Source organism: Ranitomeya variabilis, chromosome 4, assembly GCF_051348905.1.
Source record: "Ranitomeya variabilis isolate aRanVar5 chromosome 4, aRanVar5.hap1, whole genome shotgun sequence".
Classification (NCBI taxonomy): Eukaryota; Metazoa; Chordata; class Amphibia; order Anura; family Dendrobatidae; genus Ranitomeya; species Ranitomeya variabilis.
Window position 1 is genome coordinate 712,940,776 of NC_135235.1, and position 11,120 is coordinate 712,951,895.

An 11,120-nucleotide genomic window follows, 5' to 3' on the forward strand; every position below is an offset into this window, starting at 1 on the left:
CAGCCCACTTTTTTGAGCTGAAAGTCCCCCTCTCTGCTTATACTCGAGTCATACCCAGAGGTCGGCAGGGGAGGGGGAGCGGGGGCTGTCTAAAAATACTCACCTAGTCCAGGCGCGGTCCCTGGCTTCCCCGGCGCTGGCAGCAGCAGCTTCAGCTTCTTCCTGTACTGAGCGGTCACATGGTACCGCTCATTACAGTAAATGAATATGCGGCTCCACCTCCCATGGGGGTGAAGCCGCATATTCATGACTGTAATGGGCGGTAACGGTGACCGCTCAGTACAGTTAGAAGCTGCGGCGCCGGGGAAGCAGGGACTGCACAGCTCCAGGACCAGGTGAGTATACGGGGAGGGGAGCACAGCGCTGTGCGATAGTCACCTTTCCTCGTTCCGGGCGCCGCTCTGTCTTCAGCAGTGACGCTCAGGTCAGAGGGCACGGTGATGTAGTTAGTGTGCGCCCTCTGCTGAACGTCTGTGCTGAACATGGAGTGGCGCCGGAACGAGGTGCGGGTGACTATTGAAAGTGCCGGGGTCCTGAGCGACGGAGAGGTGAGCATGTGATTTTTTATTTTTTTTTTATCGCAGCAAATGGGGCAAATATCTGTATGGGGCCATAATGTTTGTACAGCACTATATGGGGCAATAATGTTTGTGCAGCACTATATGGGGCCATAATGTTTTGTGCAGCACTATATGGGGCCATAATGTTTTGTGCAGCACTATATGGGGCCATAACGTTTGTGCAGCACTATATGGGGCCATAACGTTTGTGCAGCACTATATGGGGCCATAACGTTTGTGCAGCACTATATGGGGCCATAACGTTTGTGCAGCACTATATGGGGCCATAATGTTTGTGCAGCACTATATGGGGGCCATAACGTTTGTGCAGCACTATATGGGGCAAGTGTCTGTATGGGGCCATAATTAACGTTTGTAGGGCACTACAGTATATGGGGCAAGTGTCTGTATGGAGCATCTTATAGGGCCATAATCAAGGTTTTTGCAGCACTATATGGGGCAAATATCTTTATAGAGCATCTTATGGGGCCATAATCAGCATTTGTGCAGCATTATATTGGGCAAATGTGTCTATGGAGGATCTTATGGGGCCTTTATTAACCTTTATGCAGGATTATATGGGGCATAATTTAATATGGAACATCTTATGGGGCCATCATAAACTGCATGGAGCATTATATGTGGCTCCTGATTCAATATGGATATTCAAAAATACTTAACCTACTGATGTCTCAATAAATTTTACTTTTATTGGTATCTATTTTTAATTTTGACATTTACCGGTAGTTGCTACATTTCCCACCCTAGGCTTCTACTCGAGTCATTAAGTTTTCCCAGTTTTTGTGGCAAAATTAGGGGGGTAGGCTTATACTCGGGTCGGCTTATACTCGAGTATGTAAGGTAATTATAATCATTGGTATGGTTGTGCAGGGATGGGGCCTTGTAGTCCTTGGGCAACTTGTACCGCCACATAGTGCTTCATTTCCCCTCATTGTTGTCCATTAATCTGTCCTCTGTTTTGATATGTTTTATTGGTTTCTAAATAAACTTATACATTTTATGGGAGCATTTAACTGCGTTTTTGTTATGTTTATTTATAGGAGAGCGCTTAGAAGACGGCCATTTAACAGGAGAAGGCCGTATGAGCCACAAAGGGATCGCTGGGAAACAAAGGAAACAAAACAGAAAGGTGCCTTATTTAGTAATCCTGAAACATCCAGACGTGGTAGATACCGTCAGTAATGAAATCCCAGTGGGTGGAAGACTGAAATATTTTCACCACAAATGGGAATGCATAACTTCAAACCAGTGGATCCTTCGTCTAGTAAAATCCGGACTAAAATTAGAATTTTCCCAACTACCAAGGGATACTTTTATTGTAACATCACTGAGAGTGCCGGAACAGCAAGAAGCGCTTCAGTCAGAAATTCTGAGTCTTTTGGCTAAGAATGTTCTTATAGAAGTACCAAAGGATCAGGAAGGGAGAGGATTTTATTCCTCTTTGTTTCTGGTTCCTAAACCGGATGGTTCTTTTCGTACTATAATTAACCTAAAAAGATTAAATTCCTTTTTGCATGACCACACCTTCAAGATGGAATCAATAAGGTCCACTGTTAAATTTTTGTTTCCTAGATGTTTCATGACGGGTCTACATTTGAAGGATGTGTACTACCATCTTCCCATCTGTGCAGAACATCAACAATACCTCAGAGTGGCGGTCAACCTACAGGGCCGGATCCGTCACTTCCAATTTACGGCTATGCCATTCGGCCTTTCCATGGCTCCTCGGGCTTTCACAAAAGTCATGCTCGTGGTGATGGCTTATCTGTGTCATCAGGATACGTTAATCGTACCTTACCTAGATGACTTTTTAATAATTGGAAATTCAGCCTCGCAATGTAAAGAACGTTTGGCTAATACCATTTCATCTTTGCAGGCTTTAGGTTGAATTGTGAACTTCAAAAAATCCAGGCTTCAACCAGAAACACTTCAGCCCTTCCTAGGACTAATCTTGGACTCTGTAAGTCAAAAATGTTTCTTACCAGAATCCCAAAAATTAACCATAATTTCAAAAGTTACTATGGCAAGGTCTAATCCTCAAATGTCCCTAAGAGATGCCATGTCTCTTTTAGGCTTACTCTCCTCCTGCATCCCTGCGGTTCAATGGGCCCAATATCATACTAGGGCCTTGCAACATGAGATTCTGTATGCACAATCACACTGTCAGGGTCATTTAAATACAAAAATTACCCTATCAAAAGACGTGATTAATTCACTGCATTGGTGGTTAGATTAAAATCATTTGTCCAGAGGTGTCTCATGGACAATAATCCCCTCTAAAATAGTCACCACTGACGCAGGCCCAGAGGTGTGGGGAGCCCATTTCAGTAAAAATATAGCTCAAGGTTGCTGGAATACGGTAGAGATTCAGCAGTCCTCCAACTGGAAGGAACTAAAAGCTGTTAATTATGCCTTAAATGCTTTCCTTCCTCAGCTCCAAGGATCCCATATGAGAATCCTATCAGACAACACAACATCCGTCGCATATTTAAATCGTCAAGGCGGAACGCGATCAGGAAGTCTAATGTCTTCAGCGGCAAACATTTTCAACCTAGCAGAACCCAATTTTCTGTCACTCACGGCTCTCCATATTAGAGGAGTAGAAAATTCAAATGCCGACTTCCTAAGTCGCCATGCACTCCGCCAAGGAGAATGGACTCTCAATCCTCAAATATTCAGGAGCATAGTGAAGATATGGGGTCTTCCACAAATAGACCTGTTCGCCACCAGAAAAAACAGACAAGTGCAGATGTTCGCCTCCTTAAATGTAGTAGATCATCCAGACATAATAGACTCGCTCCAGTACCCGTGGAACTACGACCTAGCCTATGCCTTTCCTCCAATGATGCTGATTCCGTTGGTCATCAAGAAGATAAGGGAAGAAAAGGCCAGGATCATTCTGATAGCACCATTCTGGCCAAAAAGGCTTTGGTTCTCTTGTCTTCGAGCGATGTCAGTTTGCGATCCCTGGATTCTGCCAGTGATCCCAGACCTACTGTCTCAGGGTCCATTTTACCATCCACAAGTGAAAGGTCTTCACCTAACGGCGTGGAACTTGAGAGGCAAATACTGACATTAAGAGGGTTTTCTCAAGAACTACTGTATTTTCTGGCGTATAAGACTACTTTTTAACCCCTGAAAATCTTCTTAAAAGTCGGGGGTCGTCTTATACGCCCAGTCGTCTTATATGCCGGAAAATACGGTAATTAACACCTTAATGTTAAGCAGGAAGAAATCTACAACTTTAATATACAGTAGAGTATGGAAAACGTTCCTGACTTTCTATACAAAACCCTTCTCTAGCAAGGTTCCTATTAAAGCCATCCTAGAGTTCCTACAAAAAGGCCATGCATTGGGTTTGTCAGTCAATACGTTAAGGGTTCAGGTGTCCGCTTTAGGAGCCCTCTATAGTGCTAACATAGCGGGGGACAGGTGGATAGCAAGATTCATTAGAGCATGCAAAAGATGTACCATATTACATATCCCACGTTTACCTCCCTGGGACTTGAATCTAGTTCTTGATGCTTTAAGTGAACCCCCTTTTGAGCCCTTACATTCTATTCCTCTAAAAAATCTCACGTATAAGGTAGCCTTATTGATAGCCTTGACCTCGGCCAGAAGAGTAGGGGACATCCAAGCTCTCTCCATAGACCCTTCTTTCTTAATGATATACCAGGACAGGGTGGTTCTCAAGCCTGATCCATCATATCTTCCCAAAATAGCATCCTATTACCATAGATCTCAAGAGATCGTGTTGCCTTCCTTTTATGACAATCCATCAAATCCAGAGGAAGAGAAGCTACATATGTTGGATGTGAAAAGAGCAGTCTTAAATTACAAAGAGAGAACCCAGTCCTGCAGACAGAGTAGGGCTCTGTTTGTATGTTTTCAGGGTCACAGAAAAGGCCACGAGGTTACGAAGGCTACCTTGTCCCGCTGGATCAGAGATGCCATCTGTCTGGCCTACTTATCAAAAAGCAAAAATCCTCCAGAAGGAGTGAAAGCACATTCGGCCCAGGCTGTATCATCCTCGTTGGCAGAGAATAAAGACATCTCCATCAAGCTCATATGTAAGGCCGCAACCTGGTCGTCACCCTTGACCTTTTATAAGCATTATAGACTTGATCTATCTTCTACATCTGACTTGGCATTCGGGAGAGCTGTCCTCAGCACGGTGATCCCACCCAGGTGAAGGTTCTCTGTAAATCTCTCAATTGGGTGCTGTCGTGGCGAAGGGTAAAAAGTCGGATTACTTACAGGTAATGCCCTTTTAATGAGCCACGACAGCACCCTGTCACTTCCCACCCTAGTTGCTATGTATGGTTACATATACGGTATATTTTGTTCATGGGTGAATATAAATAAGATAAAACGTACAAAAGTTTACGGACATATATATTAAATTAACAACGGCGGTTCCTCTCGTACTCTGAAAAACAACTGAGGAGGAGAGGGGGACCCTTTTTATCTCTTTAGGTTTCCTGTTCCTATGGGCGGGTCCCTCTCTCAAGTGGGTGCTTTCGTGGTTCATTAAAAGGGCATTACCGGTAAGTAATCCGGCTTTTCTTTTAAAACCAAATAACTTCAAGGAGAATTGTGATAAACTACATAAAAAACATTACACCTGTGCCATGATATATCTCTAAGCTGTGTGGCGCTGATGGCTGTAATATACAGTACAGACTAAAAGTTTGGACACACCTTCTCATTTAAAGATTTTTCTGTATTTTCATGACTATGAAATTTGTACATTCACACTGAAGGCATCAAAACTATGAATTAACACGTGGCATTATATACTTAATTTCAGTTGTTTCACACTTTTTTGTTATGTCTTATATTCTAGGTTATTCAAAGTAGCCACCTTTTGCTTTGATGACTGCTTTGCACACTCTTGCATTCTCTTGATGAGCTTCAAGAGGTAGTCACCGGAAATGGTTTTCACTTCACAGGTGTGCCCTGTCAGGTTTAATAAGTGGGATTTCTTGCCTTGGTTGGGACCATCAGTTGTGTTGTGCAGAAGTCTGGTGGATACACAGCTGATAGTCCTACTGAATAGACTGTTCGAATTTGTATTATGGCAGGAAAAAAGCAGCTAAGTAAAGAAAAACGAGTGGCCATCTTTACTTTAAGAAATGAAGGTCAGTTAGTCAGAAAAATTGGGAAAACTTTGAAAGTGTCCCCAAGTGCAGTGGGGAAAACCATCAAGCGCTACAAAAAAACTGGCTCACATAAGGACTGCCCCAGGAAAGGAAGACCAAGAGTCACCTCTGCTTCTGAGGATAAGTTTATCCAAGTCACCAGCCTCAGAAATCGCAGGTTAACAGCAGCTCAGATTAGAGACCAGGTCAATGCCACACAGAGTTCCAGCAGCAGACACATCTCTACAACAACTGTTAAGAGGAGACTTTGTGCAGCAGGCCTTCATGGTAAAATAGCTGCTAGGAAACCACTGCTAAGGACAGGCAACAAGCAGAAGAGACTTGTTTGGGCTAAAGAACACAAGGAATGGACATTAGACCAGTGGAAATCTGTGCTTTGGTCTGGTGAGTCCAAATTTGAGATCTTTGGTTCCATCCACCGTGTCTTTGTGCGACGCAGAAAAGGTGAACGGATGGACTCTACATGCCTGGTTCCCACCGTGAAGCATGGAGGAGGGGGTGTGATGGTGTGGGAGTGCTTTGCTGGTGACACTATTGGGGATTTATTCAAAATTGAAGGCATACTGAACCAGCATGGCTACCACAGCATCTTGCAGCGGCATGCTATTCCATCCAGTTTACGTTTAGTTGGACCATCGTTTATTTTTCAACAGGACAATGACCCCAAACACACCTCCAGGCTGTGTAAGGGCTAATTGACCAAGCAGGAGAGTGATGGGGTGCTACGCCAGATGACCTGGCCTCCACAGTCACCAGACCTGAACCCAATTGATGGTTCGGGGTGAGCTGGATCGCAGAGTGAAGGCAAAAGGGCCAACAAGTGCTAAGCATCTCTGGGAACTCCTTCAAGATTGTTGGAAGACCATTCCCGGTTACTACCTCTTGAAGCTCATCAAGCGAATGCCAAGAGTGTGCAAAGCAGTCATCACAGCAAAAGGTGGCTACTTTGAATAACCTAGAATATAAGACATATTTTCAGTAGTTTCACACTTTTTTGTTAAGTATATAATTCCACATGTGTTTATTTATAGTTTTGATGCCATCAGTGTGAATGTACAATTTTCATAGTCATGAAAATACAGAAAAATCTTTAAATGAGAAGGTGTGTCAAAACTTTGGGTCTGTACTGTACATTTATTCACCCCTGCAGGAGATGTGTTGGCATGGCTCGAGCCCTGGTTTCATGGATTCACTCCACATCATAAATTACCGTATATACTTGAATATAAGCCGAGATTTTCAGCCCATTTTTGGGGGCTGAAAGTCCCCCTCTCAGGTTATACTCGAGTCATACCCAGGGGTCGGCAGGGGAGGGGGAGCGGTGGCGTCTAATTATACTCACCTGCTCCTGGTGCGGTCCCTGCAGGTCCCTGGCGCCCCAGCTTCTTCCTGTACTGAGCGGTCACATGGTACCGCTCATTACAGTAATGAATATGCTGCTCTACCTCCCATAGGGGTGGAGCCGCATATTCATTACTGTAATGAGCGGTGACCGTTCAGTACAGGAAGAAGCTGCGGCGCCGGGGAAACAGGGACAGGAGCAGGTGAGTATAACGGGGAGCGCAGCGTTGCGCGATATTCACCTCCCCGTTCCGGGCGCCGCTCCGTCTTCAGCGTCTTCTGCAGTGACGCTCAGGTCAGAGGGCGCGATGACATGGTTAGTGCGCGCCCTCTGCCTGAATGTCAATGCAGAAGACGCTTAAGATGGAGTGGCGCCGGATCGAAGTCAGGTGAATATTGAAAGTGCCGGGGGCCTGAGCGACAGAGAGGTATGTTGTGTTTTTTTTTTTGTTTGTTTGTTTTTTAAATCGCAGCAACAGCAAATGGGGCAAGTGTCTGTATGGAGCATCTTACGGGGCCATAACATTTGTGCAGCCCTATATGGGGCAAGTGTCTGTATGGGGCCATAATCAACGTTTGTGCAGCACTATATGGGGCAAGTGTCTGTATGGATCATCTTATGGGGCCATAACGTTTGTGCAGCATTGTATGGGGCAAATATCTTTATGGAGCATCTTAAGGAGCCATAATCAAAGTTTGTGCAGCATTATATGGGGCAAATGTCTGTATGGAGCATCTTATGGGGCCATTAATTAACCTTTATGCAGGATTGTATGGGGCATATTTTAATATGGAGCATCTTATGGGGCCATCATAAACTTTATGGGGCTCCTGATTCAATAAGGATATTCAAAAACACTTAACCTACTGATGTCTCAATTAATTCTACTTTTATTGGTATCTATTTTTACTTTTGACATTTACCGGTAGCTGCTGCATTTCCCTCCCTAGGCTTATACTCGAGTCATTAAGTTTTCCCAGTTTTTTTTTGTGGCAAAATTAGGGGGGTCGGCTTATAATCGGGTCGGCTTATACTCGAGTATATGCGGTACATTAGGCTTTCAATCCTCAATAATTCTGATTAATGTACAATCTCTCCTGAAATGGGGGGCACTAATACTTTCTCCACTCTTCTAGACAGGACTCTCATAATTTCTCCAGTGGTTCACCATAAATGGGTGCTCTGGTTTAGTGTTTGAGCTCTCCCCTCATACATACGTTGTTGTTGGGGATGTATCATAGAATAAAAAGTCTATTTTTTTTACTTGTTCATCTGTATGATATTTTGATTGTGGTGGGATCACCCTGCCTCAGTTATCTGAATCTGTAACTCCGTGGTAGTCCTTAACCCCTTTCCGACATCGGGTCACCGATGGGTTGGCATGACAACCAGAGGTCTCCTGGAGACCTCTATGGTTGTCACTGCTGGCTTGCACGTGGTGGGAGCACATACAAGTGAGTAATCCTACTACATCCAGGTGATCTGATCATCGCTTGTATGTAGCTGAGCCGATCGGGTTATGGCAGCTTCTAGTCCAAAATAGAAGTGTCCATGGAGACTATTGAAGCATGCCAAAAGTAGACATTTTTTTTAATAAAAATATAAAAAAATATAAAAGTTCAAATCACCCCCTTTTGCCCTATTTAAAACAATAAAAAAATCAAACATAAACCTATTTGATATCGCCGAGTTCAGAATCACCCAATATATCAATATTAAAAAAGAATTAACCTGATTGCTAAATGGCGTAGCGACAAAAAAAGTCAGTGCCAGAATTACTTTCTTTTTTTTGGTCTCCATGACATTGCATTAAAATGCAATAACTGACGATCAAAACATTGTATATGCACCAAAATGGTATAATTAAAAATGTCAGCTCAGTGCGCAAAAAATCAGCCCTCACCCAACCCAAGATCACGAAAAATGGAGAAGCTACGGGTATCGGAAAATGGTGCTATTTATTTATTTATTTTTTAACCCCTTCCCGACCTGTGACACAGCGTAGGCGTCATGAAAGTCTGTGCCAATCCGACCTGTGACGCATATGCTGTGTCACAGAATGATCGCATCCCTGCAGGCCGGTAGAAAGGGTTAACTCCAATTTCACCCGACATGCAGGGACAGGGGGAGTGGTACTTTAGCCCAGGGGGTGGCTTCGCCCCCCCCCCCCCCCCCCCCGTGGCTTCGATCACTCTGATTGGCTGTTGAAAGTGCAACAGCCAATCAGAGCAATTTGTAATATTTCACCTATGAAAATGGTGAAATATTACAATCCAACCATGGCCGATGCTGCAATAGCATCTGCCATGGCTGGAGACCCCGAACTGCCCACCCCACCGACTGACAGCGGCGATCTGCAGCCGCCGTCAGTGTTCCGTACCCCTCCGTCCTGTCCTAAGCGCCTTCCTCTCCCATCCGACCCTCCCCGCCCTCCCCTCTGCCCCCCCCCGCTGTCCGATCGCACCCCCCCCATACTTACCTAGTCCCGGTGTCCCTCCCGGTGTCCTCGGTCTTCTCGCATGGGCGCCGCCATCTTGGAAAATGGCAGGCGCATGCGCAGTGCGCCGGCCGAATCTGCCTGCCGGCAGATTCGTTCTTTGCACATTTTGATCGCTGCGATAGGTTCTATCACAGCGATCAAAATAAAAAAAATAGTAAATACCCCCCCCCTTTATCACCCCCATAGGTAGGGCCAATAATAAAATACTGAAAATATATTTATTTTTGTTTTTCTGTTAGGATTAGGGGTAGGGTTGCACTTAGGGTTGCACTTAGGGTTGCACTTAGGGATAGGGTTGCACTTAGGGATAGGGTTGCACTTAGGGATAGGGTTGCACTTAGGGATAGGGTTGCACTTAGGGATGCACTTAGGGATGCACTTAGGGATAGGGTTGCACTTAGGGATAGGGTTGCACTTAGGGATAGGGTTGCACTTAGGGATAGGGTTGCACTTAGGGATAGGGTTGCACTTAGGGATAGGGTTGCACTTAGGGATGCACTTAGGGATAGGGTTGCACTTAGGGATGCACTTAGGGTTGCACTTAGGGATAGGGTTGCACTTAGGGATAGGGTTGCACTTAGGGATAGGGTTGCACTTAGGGATAGGGCTGCACTTAGGGATAGGGCTGCACTTAGGGATAGGGCTGCACTTAGGGATAGGGCTGCACTTAGGGATAGGGCTGCACTTAGGGATAGGGCTGCACTTAGGGATAGGGCTGCACTTAGGGATAGGGCTGCACTTAGGGATAGGGTTGCACTTAGGGATAGGGCTGCACTTAGGGATAGGGTTGCACTTAGGGATAGGGTTGCACTTAGGGATAGGGCTGCACTTAGGGATAGGGCTGCACTTAGGGATAGGGCTGCACTTAGGGATAGGGTTAGAATTAGGGCTAGGGTTGCAATTAGGGTTAGAATTAGGCTATGTGCACATGGTGCAGATTTGGCTGCGGATCCGCAGCGGATTGGTCGCTGCGGATTCGTAGCAGTTTTCCATCACGTTTACAGTACCACGTAAACGTATGGAAAACCAAATCCGCTGTGCCCATGGTGCGGAAAATACAGCGCGGAAACACTGCATTGTACTTTCCGCAGCATGTCAATTCTTTGTGCGGATTTCGCAGCGTTTTACACCTGCTCCATAATAGGAATCCGCAGGTGAAATCCACACAAAAAAACACTGGAAATCCGCGGTAAATCAGCAGGTAAAGCGCACACAAATCCGCACACAAATCCGCAACGTGGGCACATAGCCTTAGGGTTAGGGTTGGAATTAGGGTTAAGACTGGGGTTAGGGGTGTGTTGGGGTTAGGGTTGGGATTAGGGTTAGGAGTGTGTTGGGGTTAGTGTTGGAGTTAGAATTGTGGGGTTTCCACTGTTTAGGCACATCAGGGGGTCTCCAAACGCGACATGGCGCCACCATTGATTCCAGCCAATCTTGCGTTGAAAAAGTCAAATGGTGCTTTCTCCCTTCCGAGCCCCGACGTGTGCCCAAACAGTGGTTTACCCCCACATATGGGGTACCAGTGTACTCAGGAG